General features: G+C 35.5%; 1 long non-coding RNA gene across 1 annotated transcript; it reads right to left on the bottom strand.

Annotated features, from left to right (window-relative positions):
• Window positions 1-10,888: 10,888 nt before the first annotated feature.
• LOC127160357 (uncharacterized) lies at window positions 10,889-12,945 on the bottom strand. The gene is made up of 2 exons (XR_007826713.1): window positions 12,586-12,945; window positions 10,889-12,119 (listed from the first exon to the last, which is right to left on the bottom strand). It is a non-coding gene; the product is annotated as an uncharacterized LOC127160357 (long non-coding RNA).
• Window positions 12,946-13,621: the final 676 nt, after the last annotated feature.

The raw sequence follows: 13,621 nt of genomic DNA, 5'->3' as shown, positions 1-13,621 counted from the left end.
ACTGGGATTTGCAATTCATCCAGAATCGTGAAGCTCTTGTCTAAATGTTGTTTATTACTGCATATAATTATTTTTTTGCATTTTGTCTTTTTCAGTTGAATAAAAGACTATTTTCCCTATATATTTAATCACTGAGGATTTCTTAAGAAAAGTTTAAAATTCTCGTCTCGTTCTCGTGAACCCAGTCTCATGTCATCTCGTGGGATAAGTGTCTCATCACATCCCTAATATATATATATATATATCTGTTCTGAATGCCAATTAATTTAAATGATTTAGAAAAGTAAATTACATGTTTACATTGTTTATAATGTTTGTTAAGTTTATTAACATTTGTTTTATTTATCAGTATTTACATTATTTCTGAAAGTAACAGTAAAATGTGCCTTATACACCAATGCAACTTATGCATGTTTTTTTTCCTGACCTGGTGTAACTGTCTGGAAAATATGGTAAATTAGGCCTATATTGTGCTGTATTATTAAACAGTTCATATAAAATAGGGACCATTTGCACCAATAAAACAATCATATTATGTTCATTATACTCCCATCCACAATAACTTTAGCCTTAAACACTGTTATATTTATGAGGGGGTCCTTGGAAAATCTTCTTCCCTGCAAGAGGTCCCTGGCTCCAAAAACCCATGTGCTAGTGGACAGGCCTCCATATACAGCAGAGGGTCTGGTGTGGCAGGTGGAACTTCTGTCCAGGTTGACAAAACATCTCATCTTGTCTTCATGAACTGCCCTGAAAACAAAATAAATGAAATATAAACGATTATTATAACTACAAATACGGCATCACAATGCTCATTATGACCTCTTTCGTAAACATATGATCAGAAAATACTGCCAGACTGATATTTAGTCTTTAGTGAATTTAGTGAAAGTCTATTTTACTACAAGAACACATACTTAACACAAGATAAAGTTTTGAAAATCTTACATTATTGTGAAGTTACGTGTTTTAGTGACTAATTTAGACAATTAAAAGTGATCAACATAAATTTACCTCAGACTGTATTCTTCACTGACCACTTTACGCGCAAATTAACCAACAGGGAGATATAAATATTACAAAAAGTTGAATCTGAAATCGTCATAACACAGAACAAAATACATCTAAATTGAAATTTAACATTAGATTGACAAAACGACGAATAAAGGTACATTTATATCGCTTACCTTCGGCTTAGCACCCGTCCGTCTCTCAGATGACCGTTAGAGACCGTTACTGTTTAAATTTCCAAATAGCTGCATTGCGTTGTGAAGGCTGTTTGTTGGTCAGGTTGGGTCCCATCCTCTGTAGGTTTAATAAAGTGTCTTTAACGTAGAATTAAATAAATTACACGACGGATCTATCGTGGTGGTTATATCTTCAGTCTTTGGTAATACACAATATCAATATCTTCCGTCTTCGCGGCTGCTTGCGCCATCACGTTTACGTCACTACGTTAATGCCCCTCATGCGAGCGCACGTTTAAATAGAGATCTATTTATTAAATTAAATTTAAATTAATTTATTAAATACATAAGTATTATTAAAATATACAATAAACAATAATATTGTGTTAATATTCTGTATTATTATTAAATATTTAAATATATTTATCTATTATATTTAAATCTCTTTACATCTATTTAACTTAAACTTTAACTTAATCACACATAGATGTAAGCGGCTGTTTATCAATGTCCCAGTGAAAAATACTACACATAAAAAAATAAATAATATTAATAATATTAATAAAATAATTAAATGGCCGCATTATGTTACTATCATGATGTTTTTATACAAATATTACACTGTTTTAACACATAAATGTTTTATAAAAATGATATTTAATTTTTTTTTTTAAGTCAGAACTTTGTCATGTTTAATTGTATAAAAAAGTTCTCAAGTCGATTTCCTGAACCTGTTCTGCACGTTCTACAGACGTCCAGGAAAACCCCTTCATATACGTTCAAATTTTGAACTGCATATCTACGTCCAAGGGACGTCGTAGTCCGACGTCCAGATACCGTACTGGATTTGCACGTCGTGCGGAAGTACAAATGTGGTCCTGGACCGACCGACGCAATATAGACATGATCTGCACGTCGGGTGGACGTCTCATGTTTGTTGGGACAATGTGGAAATAACGTCAAGTTTTTATATTAATTAAAGGAGACATCAGCTAGTCTCTGAAGAAAATGTATCATGTTTTTACTATAGTAAATATAGTTTAACGATAGCGTTTGTAATTAAACCACAGTAGCCACAAATTTACAGTTGTCTGAGACTCCGTTGAAGGTACTTTAACATCATAAACCATAAAATGTAATATACTTTTGCTTTAATATTAGTTTTCATAACAAGTAAACACAGGTCACAAGTTAACACGGGCATATTTTCTTGATTCAGCCAGTTGCGTAATGCTGCCGAGAGTAAAATCCTACCTGAATCTCGAAATCCGTGGCTGAATTAGCGCAGTTTGATAGCTCAGCGCGTTCATTACTGTCGTCTCACAGTGCGACTGTATTTTGTCCTTGTTCGAAACCCGTGCCAAACAAGCTTTTTTTTCTTTTTTTTATTTCCGCCGCTACGGGCCATCATACCAATAATTTGTAATATTTACAAGAATACCAAAATCATGTAATGAGCAAGTGTGCGTTTATTAGACAGCTTAATATCACGTCAGTTTGTGCTTTCAGAATCGGCGAATCTGCCACTGTCGTTCCATCACATCTGGTACGGAGGACCTGAACCAGGAAGTTGGTCACCAGCAGTGTTGCCAACTATTTTCAATGGAAAGTAGCTAAAGTCTGCTCGAAAAGTTGCCAAATGTCGCTAGACGACCTCATGCGTATATTTGCATATTGATGACGTAATTACGTCGTATTTGCATTCTGCGTGTTTTCCCTAATCCTTCTTCACGTGTCCAATATAAAACTGTTATCAATTGCGTTACATATTTTCTGTCAGACAACACAACGGAACTTATTAACCAGCAGTTACATCCTCTGCAATGAAATAATTCCGGAATCCGGATTTATAACTGCGTTGGACAAAATCACTACTGTAGGTAAGTTAAAGACAGCATATGTGTTGTGATATTATCAGTTATATTTACAAGTAAAATGAAAATAGATATAATTAATGCCACAGAATGCTTTCCTTATTCTCCCACACAGCGTTTGGCCTATTTGTAAATTTACAAACGAAGTTGACATGCTCTCGCGTATGAACAGGCAGCATCTGTGGTGGGGGGACAGCGCCGGTGTTACGGTTTAACTGGTGACCGTGTTATCTGGTGACCAACTTCCTGGTTCAGGTCCTCCGCGCCAGATGTGATGAAACGACAGTGGCAGATTCGCCGATTCTGAAAGCACAAACTAACCTGATATTAAGCTGTCTAATAAACGCACGCTTGCTCATTACATGATTTTGGTATTCTTGTAAAGATTACAAATTATTGGTATGATGGCCCCTAGCGGCGGAAATAAAAAAAAAAAAGCTTGTTTCGTAGGGGTTTCGAACAAGCACAAAATACAGTCGCATTGTGAGACGACATTAACGAACGCATTGAGCTATGGAACTGCGCTGATTCAACTACGGATTTCGAGATTCAAGTAGGATTTTACTCTCGGCATGATTATGCAACTGGCTGAATTAAAAAAAAAAATATGCCCGTGTTAACTTGTGACCTGTGTTTACTTGTTATTAAAACTAATATTAAAGCAAAAGGATATTACATTTTATGGTTTATGATGTTAAAGTACCTTCAACGGAGTCTCAGACAACTGTTGTGGTTTAATTACAAACGCTATCGTTAAAGTATATTTACTATAGTAAAAACATGGTACATTTTCTTCAGAGACTAGCTGATGTCTCCTTTAATTAATATAAAAACTTGACGTTATTTCCACGTTGTTTTGCCGTTTTTCTCGTAGAAATACTTCGGAAACTTGTGATTTGATTTCTTGATTGAAGTGAATGACATATAACGTTAAATTCTAGTTAAACGCCGCTTAGAAATGTTACTTTATAAACGTGTTAACTTGTTATTTGCGTTCAATAGGTGGTATTTTATTCGATTGTAACCGTATATAAAAATATAAGAGCCTTTTCTGCAGTCGAAAAGCTGCAAATTATTGCTGCACTTAACGTGTTACATTGTGGCTTGTGTTCACTAGCAGAATAATTCTGAAAGTATGACATAAACGTTGTTTTCTGTTGGTGAATATATTTAAGTACTCGCAGTCGACATGTAGGCTAAATGATCGTACTGTTTAATCATACGAAAATGAAAAAAAAAATTCAATAAAAAAGTCACAATGTAACACGTTAAGTGCAGCAATAATTTGCAGCTTTTCGACTGCAGAAAAGGCTCTTATATTTCATATACTGTTACAATCGAATAAAACACCACCTATTGAACGGAAACAAGTTAACACGTTTATAAAGTAACATTTCTAAGCGGCGTTTAACTAGAATTTAACGTTATATGTCATTCACTACAATCATGATATCAAATCACAAGTTTCCGAAGTATTTCTACGAGGAAACCGGTAAAACAACGTGGAAATAACGTCAAGTTTTTATATTAATTAAAGGAGACATCAGCTAGTCTCTGAAGAAAATGTACCATGTTTCTACTATAGTACCTAAATATACTTTAACGATAGCGTTTGTAATTAAACCACAACAGTTGTCTGAGACTCCGTTGAAGGTACTTTAACATCATAAACCATGAAATGTAATATACTTTTGCTTTAATGTTAGTTTTCATAACAAGTAAACACAGGTCACAAGTTAGCACGGGCATATCTTCTTGATTCAGCCAGTTGCATAATCATGCCGACAGTAAAATCCTACTTGAATCTCGAAATCCGTAGTTGAATCAGCGCAGTTCCATAGCTCAATGCGATCGTTAATGTCGTCTCACAGTGCGACTGTGTTTTGTGCGTGTTCGAAACCCATGCCAAACAAGCTTTTTTTTTTTATTTCCGCCGCTACGGGCCATCATACCAATAATTTGTAATCTTTACAAGAATAGCAAAATCATGTAATGAGCAAGCGTGCGTTTATTAGACAGCTTAATATCACGTCAGTTTATGCTTTCAGAATCGGCGAATCTGCCACTGTCGTTCCATCACATCTGGTGCGGAGGACCTGAACCAGGAAGTTGGTCACCAGATAACACGGTCACCAGTTAAACCGTAACACCGGCGCAACCATCAAACATATTTTTTAAAAGGAATCCGGCGCCACGTTCCTGACCGCATCACTGTCTTTACTGGGTGCTTTTAGGGAACATTTGCATTTATCCACACTTGTCATTACGCCGTATACCTGCACTACACCACTGAATAGCATTGATAACCCAAAACAACATGTGGATATAACATTAGGTACTAAAGAAAATAGAAAATAAGCACATACTTAAAAAAAAAATCGCTTACTTACCTTTATGAAAATGTCGAGGGCAAATATGATGATTTTGCGTATCACTGCTGCTATGCAGGCCATCCGACGCTTCTTGGTTATTTCCGCTGTATGTTGTCTTTCAAGTGGGAGACCTAAAATATCTTTCCTTGTTGTCAGTTTTTAACCTTTTCTATCGTGTAATTTACCATCGCTGACTTTAACACAACAAGAACGTACAATTTTGAAGCAAATCAAAAGAACAATTCTGCAATTAAAGAACACCTCGGCTTTGATACCTTACAAATGGCGGCGACACCCAAAATGCAATTCGATTCTCGTGAGTGTGACGTCACCTGACAAAGACCGATTGTTGGAGAAGCCCCGCCCCGTTCTGCAGGCTGCAGCCGGGTATACTTGGATTGTAGCGGTATTGAGAAAAAAACTTAGTACTTGAACTAGTGGTGGGCGCCTTGATTTTAGTCTCTGAAGCAGGCTAGTGCTCTGGGAAGATCTCAAACTCAGAAGAAGGAGATGGGGAGTGGGTGGGTGTGGGTTGTCAAATTCATGGCGAAAGGCAAAATGTTTCGGTTCGTTCTTAGCAAAAAAAACAAACAACAACAACAAAACAAAAAAAAAAAAAACGATCAGGTTCCATAGCGAAATAAGAATTAAACAGTGTTCTAGTCTAAACGAATTATCGAATTATAATAATCTTTGCTAATATTCTTGACACTTCCAACTGCTTTGGACTTTGCAGTATCGAATTATGCCTTTACTATGACCAAAATGCCGGAATATGCTATTCAGCTGTTTGATCGCGCACTTTCACTGCACCCTGTTCATTTGAAAAATAAAACACAGTCACCCAAAAGTTACACTAGTCAATTTAAATAGTGTGTGTTACGTGCAGTTCAGCATGAACACTGGTCCCGTGGCACATTTTTGCTCATCGTGATATTTTCCGTCGACGTGCATGAAGTACAAAGCTTACCCAATGCGTAATATTTTCGCTTCAAATACATTGCAGATATGGTAACATTTGTATTTTTGGCGAGAGAGGTAGTCTACATAAGCCCAACTTTACTTTCAGTTTCGCTTTAAATTTGTTTTGGATTGTTTAGGCAAATTTATTTATTTATTTTTTTATTTTTCATCCTCGTTCGGTTCTGAATACGGTTAAAGTTAAAGGATTTGTTGTGGAGTGAGGGAAATAATCTCGGAACATAACATTACGCTGTAGGCCTGTTCATTTCAAAATATAATAAAATGTGACTTATAGGCCTAGCCGCCGTGACCTGTCGGGTTTAATTTTTGCTCTCAAAGACGTACAATTTACGTTAGCATGTTTTTTTAAAAAAACTTCGGCAAACGAAAATAGCCGCTTGATTCGGTTAAATATTCTTACTGTCAGTTAACAAATTTACAATAGAATTTAGCTTTGCTTCCCAGATAACAAGGTCTGGGCCAAATCTGGCTTACATTTGGCACTTGTTTTTTATTCACAGTCTTGTATTCATGAAATCAATTACTATCTTTAAAAATGGCAGTAAATTAAAGTGCTGTTTTTGTGCGGTCTGTCATATTTCAGTAGCTATATACAGCAAAACTACAGCACTTCCATTAGGCTGTTTTTTTAGGAAGCTGTCAACACTGTAAACTCTGATGGCATGCAATCAGTTGACAAACACCCATTCATATATAGACTATGTTATTCAATTATATGTATAAATTATTTTATTTAAAAATTTCGTGTTTTCCCTGTTTTATTCATTCAACATTCTGAAACAGGTGTTTTAAAAAAAAATGTTTTTCAAGAAAGAATTCAACCCCCCCTAACCCCCCAAAATATGAGATAAACCCAGCCCTGTACATTATACTGATTTTTGTTGCCAAATTGGTTTGGAAGAGTGGTTGAATAAACAGTTAAACTGGACTTTTATGCCTGTATGACTGACAATTTAATTGATCACTGAGAGAGCATTGACTTGGTATGATGTTGGTTCAATAGAAAAATGAAAATGTAAAAAATAGCTTATATGTAGTAAACTACTTTTGCCATGTTGCTGTAGCTTAGCTTGCTACATTACCCAAGGCTGTAGCTTTAGTGTAGTTAAGCTTCATTTAATGCAGAGTAACTGTTAGCTTAGCTCACTACATTTTCCAAGTAGCTTGCCCAACACTGATAACCATAGTGTGAGCTGCTTGAGCTAATCATGTGATAAAAGTTCAGATGTCAGAGATCCAGACTATGTCTGACAAATTTATGGAAACTTGAATTCACTGAATCAGTTGCTAATATGGATGTTTGTGGTGTTGTTTTCCCTCCAACATGATATTAACAAAATGACCAAAAAAGACTGAAAGTAAAGGTTTTTGCAACTTTGAGATAATCTAATAACTATACGCATAATTTGTATTTGTTGTGTGTTAGTCTCAGCTGCGACCTCTACTGGTAAAACTTTGCCAACAACCACAAAAACAAGTGAGTAACCAGTGGGTTTTCTAATATATTCATGTGAACCAATATAGAGGTGATTTCAAGTTACATAACTAGTATGAGACATATGTATTTGAAGGACCTTAACTTTCAACAAACAAACTTTGCTTTAAAGTTTGACTTTGTAAACTGACCTTTAATTCTGATCAGTTTTCTCTGAAGTTTCAACATCAACCACCACTGAACAAACTACAACAACCATGAAAACCTGTGAGTAATTGAATTTGTGAAACAGTTATTCTTACTCTATTCTAAATGTTCTTATAATGATTATTTGTTAAACATTTAATATAGTGTATATCACCACATATTTCACAATGTTTTTTCAACAGCATCGACTGTAATGTCCACTTCTGAAAGTACAACATACAGTAAAACTGGCAAGTAACAAATAACAACATTTCTGGTTATTCCATATTAAATCTGATAAATGATTCCCTTCTGAAATTGATTTCCCCTGCAATGTGTTATATTTATATTAGTAGGCCACCGGTCCAAGACAAACCTGCCAACTAGCATGACAAAGGAAACTACAAGTAAGTTCATCAGTGCTCAATGACAAAAGTCTCTGTAAAATGAATATGCTGGAGTCAAAAAGTTATATTAAATAATAAAGCTGGGGTCCATTTTCAAAGTTTAGTCACAAGCATGATAAGCAATCACATAATTCAACAATAATGTGCTTCATGATTATACTTTTTTCCCAACATGGTTATGGGCTGTTCACACAAGTGCATTTTTCCATTCAATTGCATTACTTTTCCATTGTTTTTATATGTAAATGCACTAAACGGATGTGCTTGACCACTGAGCTTGTAGTGTCTTGTAAAAACATGGTGCCCAATTTAAAATTCAGCTTTTAAAAACTTGTCTCAAGACCTCATGCTTTTTTCCCTCATTCCACTGCAAACGCTGTGAATATTATTATACTGTACGTCACTGTAAATTTCAAAATGTCTTTTCAACAGCATTAACTGTAATGTCCACCTCTGAAACAACATACAGTAAAACTGGTAAGTTACTGATAACAAATTTACGGGTTATTCTAGATAATTTTAAATCTGAGAAAAGATTCCCTTCTGAAATGTTATTCCCCTTGTGATATATTAGTTTTATATTAGTAAAACTCCATTCTAAAACAAAACTGCCAACAAATATGACAAAGATTCATCTACTTTTCCTAAAATGGTAAAAGTATATATATTATATAGTATAATTTTAAAAACCTGCACATAATTAATCTGATTTAGTGCAATTATCCATATTCATTCCCTTATCACAATATAAACATAGTTTAAATAAAAATAATAACTAATAATATAATTTAATTACATATTTAATGTAATTAAATTTATAATTAAAAAATATATTATTTTCTTTTGATAGGGTCAAGGCTTTATATCTGTCAGGACTCATAGGATTCATCTGTATGTACCGCTTTACTAGTAAGTACAATGTACAGGTTTAGTTGTGCATAAACTGAACTCCATGATATAGAAACACCTGATAGTAAAGTCTGTATCTCTGCAGGTTCTGCTGATGTTCTCACAGAGCTGAACTACACCTCCTGCCAGATGGAAACAACATCTCTAATAACTTCCCCTGTGTGCTCCTCAAAACATGGATGACCTGTTTACTTTCTTTTAATCATACACATTGCTTTTAACATGCACACAAATCCTAAGAATAAAATTGTTATTTTTATTGTTATTTTTTAACTAAATAACATTCATTTATTATTATGTACTTTATAATCACTGACCATCTGAACTGCTTGAATTTTGTTTGCATTCTTTTATCCAGTTGCTTCCATATGATTATCTGATTACATTTTTTGTGCCTTATAAAGTGACCACCGAGTATACAGCTCTGTGTGAAATCAATAAACTATGCTATAAAAATAAGGTTAAAAATGAACAAAGGTATAAGTGTGAGGTGTACACATGAATACTGCATATTTTGCTGTCTTGGTGGCACAGCAAGTAAAAGCAGCCTAAGTGTTTTATTAAAGGACTTTAATATTTATATTTTATTAAGCTGAATATTGAATCAGCAGCTGACATGGTTTCGGAGAGTACATTCAGTCAAGAATTTGTCAGACTGATGAAAACTTGTAACTTCTGAGTTTGTGCCTTCTGAACTGTTCATTAAAAGAACTCATTAGAGTCATTTGTTTGTGAATCCTATTGTAACCCAGGTTACCAGTAGTGTTTAAAGATGATCAAATTAAATAAATATGAAGTATGTTATTTTTCTTTTTATATATATATATATATATATATATATATATATATATTTTATGTATTTTATATTATTTTCATGGGCGTTTTAATAGCCAATTCTAATATTTTATGTTTGGGGAAAATCGACTAATGAGGATTTAGGATGTTGCATGCGCATATTTTTTTTTCTTTCTCTAGTTTCCGAATCTAGAACGAGGTTTGTTTTCACTGCTACAGGAGAAGATCAATTAAGTTATGTCATGTTTCAGAAATTACCAGAAAAAATTTTAGAGATAATATTATATTTATTTAATAAGATATGGGAAGAAGGGAAAATGGCAAAAAGTTGGAAGAGAGCATTAATATTGCCTTTTAAAAACCTGGAAAGGATTCTAATAACCAGAGGTGCGGTGGCACCTATTGTATCCGTTGGCGTTATTATGGCAAGCACCGAAGGTGCGGTGGCACCTATTGTATCCGTTAGCTTATTCTTCTTCTTCCGCCGCAAGTCTATGGCAGCCCATAGAACCGCTTGCGGGAAAGTTGTATAATTTTGCACACTGATAGAGGACAGTCCCAACATTAACCATAGCAAGTTTGGAGTCTCTAACTCAAACTCTCTAGCGCCACCACTTGTCCAAACTTTCAAAAGATTTATGCTAATAACGTTTGAACCGTAAGCCACACAACAAAAATTCTTTTTTCCTCTGATTCCTTGGCTTATGCCGAGTCGAATGGACACCAAAATTCAAAAATCGTAAGGTTTAGTTTTTTCGCTATTCTCAATTGTTCGTAAAACCTACTTTTTCGAACTCGTCCTAGGCCGTTGCACCGATTGTCACAAAAATTGATCCAGATCATCTTCAGACCACGCTGGCAAAAAGTTATGGAATTCAAGTCGATTCGTCCAGCCGTTCACGAATAACACGCGAAAGAATTCTACGAAAAGCTAGCAAAAATCAATGTGAGGCTATATCTCCGTAACAGTTTGGCATATTGACACCAAACTTGGTGTGTGTTATAACAAGCATGACCTGAGGCTAACTGCAGTGTTTCGGTCCAGTGCCCCCTAGTGGTCAGGAGATACGAAAAATGGCTATTTTTCTTTATAACGTCTGAATGATTTGTCCAAAAATCACAAAACTGGTCTCTTTAGATTCGGTGTGTCATACCGAGTCGAACCATATCCAATTTTCCCATGTCAGCCATTTTGGGTGTCGGCCATTTTGAATTTAGCTTTAAAATGCTGTATCTTGAGAACAGATTAGCGTATCGTTTCGACATTAATTACAAAAATGTTCGGCACCATGCCCTGAATGTACATAAAAATTTTTGGGCCAGCGCCACCTTGTGGTCAAAAGTTATAAAGAAATTTACAAAAATGCTAATAACTTCAGCTTACATTAGCCTGTTGTAATGAAAGTGATCTCAATAGATTCCTTGGGTCAAGCCAAAAACATTGATACCCATTATTCCAATATTGGCCAAACATCCTGTCCGCCATTTTGATTCATGTTGAAAACCTACTTTTTCGAACTCCTCCTAGACCGTTAGTCCGATTTTCACCAAATTTGACTCAGATCATCTTCAGACCTTGCTGACAAAAAGTTATGGATTTCGTGTCGATATACGAAACGGTTTTCGTTAAGCACATCAACGAATTTGCTGGAAAGATGCCAAACTACTTCTGAGGCTGTATCTCTGCAAATCTTTGAAATATTGACACCAAATTTTATATGTGCCATTGTCACATCACACTGACCACGCCACATCAATTTGGTAACAGTGCCACCTATTGGTCAGAAGTAATACATTCATTAAACATTAACAATGAAATTTCCAAAAATGCTAATAATTTCTGTTTGCATTAGCCTATAGTAATAAAACTGGTCTCAAAATATTCCTTGTGACATGCCGACAACATACATATCAATTATACCACACTTCGCTTAGCTTTCTTTTCCGCCATTTTGATTAATGTACAAAACCTACTTTTTCGAACTCCTCCTAGACCGTTAGTCCGATCTTCACCAAATTTGACTCAGATCATCTTCAGACTATGCGGGCAAAAGATATGAATTCGTGTCGATACACGAAACGGTTTTCGTTTAGCGCATCAACGAATTTGCTGGAAAGATGCCAAACTACATCTGAGGCTGTATCTCTGCAAAGCCTTGACATATTGACACCAAATTTTATATGTGCTATTGTCACCACACCCTGACCACGCCACATCAATTCGGTAACAGCGCCACCTGCTGGTCAGAAGTAATACACCATTCATTAAACATTAATAATGAAATTTTCAAAAATGCTAATAACTTGTGATTGCATTAGCCTACTGTATTAAAACTGGTCTCAAAATATTCCTTGGGTCATGCTGACAAAATAGATACCAATTATACCACACTTCGCTGAACTTTCTTTTCCGCCATTTTGATTAATGTACAAAACATACTTTTTCAAACTCCTCCTAGACCGTTGGTCTGATTTTCACCAAATTTGATTCAAATCATCTTCAGACTGTGCTTACTAAAAGTTATGGATTTCGTGTCGATAGACAAAACCATTTTCGTACAGCGCCACTACAGATTTTAGGCTTGATGCCAAAATGATTCTGAGGCTGTATCTCTGTAAAGCTTTGGCATAATGACACCAAAATTTGTTTGTGTGTCATTGTCACCTCACACAGAACGCATCACATCAATTTGAAAACAGCACCACCTATTGGTCAAAAGTGATAAGCCATTAAATTATATTATTGGTTGTATTTATGATTTTTCAGCCATTTCAACTGATATCATCCTAAAATGACTTTAGTTACTCATTGTTACAGTCGGTCTCTGCTCCTTTGCTTAGCTCCTCTCCTTGCCATGCTTAGCTCCTCATTCTGCCTCTGTTGTGCTTGGCCCCGCAATTGCTGCTTGCAGCTATATTTATTTTTCCGCTTCTTCTTCTTCTTCTTCCTCTTCCGCCGCAAGTCTATGGCAGCCCATAGAACCGCTTGCGGGAAAGTTGTATAATTTTGCACACTGATAGAGGACAGTCCCAACATTAACCATAGCAAGTTTGGAGTCTCTAACTCAAACTCTCTAGCGCCACCACTTGTCCAAACTTTCAAAAGATTTATGCTAATAACGTTTGAACCGTAAGCCACACAACAAAAATTCTTTTTTCCTCTGATTCCTTGGCTTATGCCGAGTTGAATGGACACCAAAATTCAAAAATCGTAAGGTTTAGTTTTTTCGCTATTCTCAATTGTTCGTAAAACCTACTTTTTCGAACTCGTCCTAGGCCGTTGCACCGATTGTCACAAAAATTGATCCAGATCATCTTCAGACCACGCTGGCAAAAAGTTATGGAATTCAAGTCGATTCGTCCAGCCATTCACGAATAACACGCGAAAGAATTCTACGAAAAGCTAGCAAAAATCAATGTGAGGCTATATCTCCGTAACAGTTTGTCATATTGACACCAAACTTGGTGTGTG

Source organism: Labeo rohita, unplaced genomic scaffold (assembly GCF_022985175.1).
Source record: "Labeo rohita strain BAU-BD-2019 unplaced genomic scaffold, IGBB_LRoh.1.0 scaffold_336, whole genome shotgun sequence".
Taxonomy (NCBI): domain Eukaryota; kingdom Metazoa; phylum Chordata; class Actinopteri; order Cypriniformes; family Cyprinidae; genus Labeo; species Labeo rohita.
Note: the sequence above shows the minus strand (reverse complement) of the source record. Positions and strands in the feature narration are given on the sequence as shown.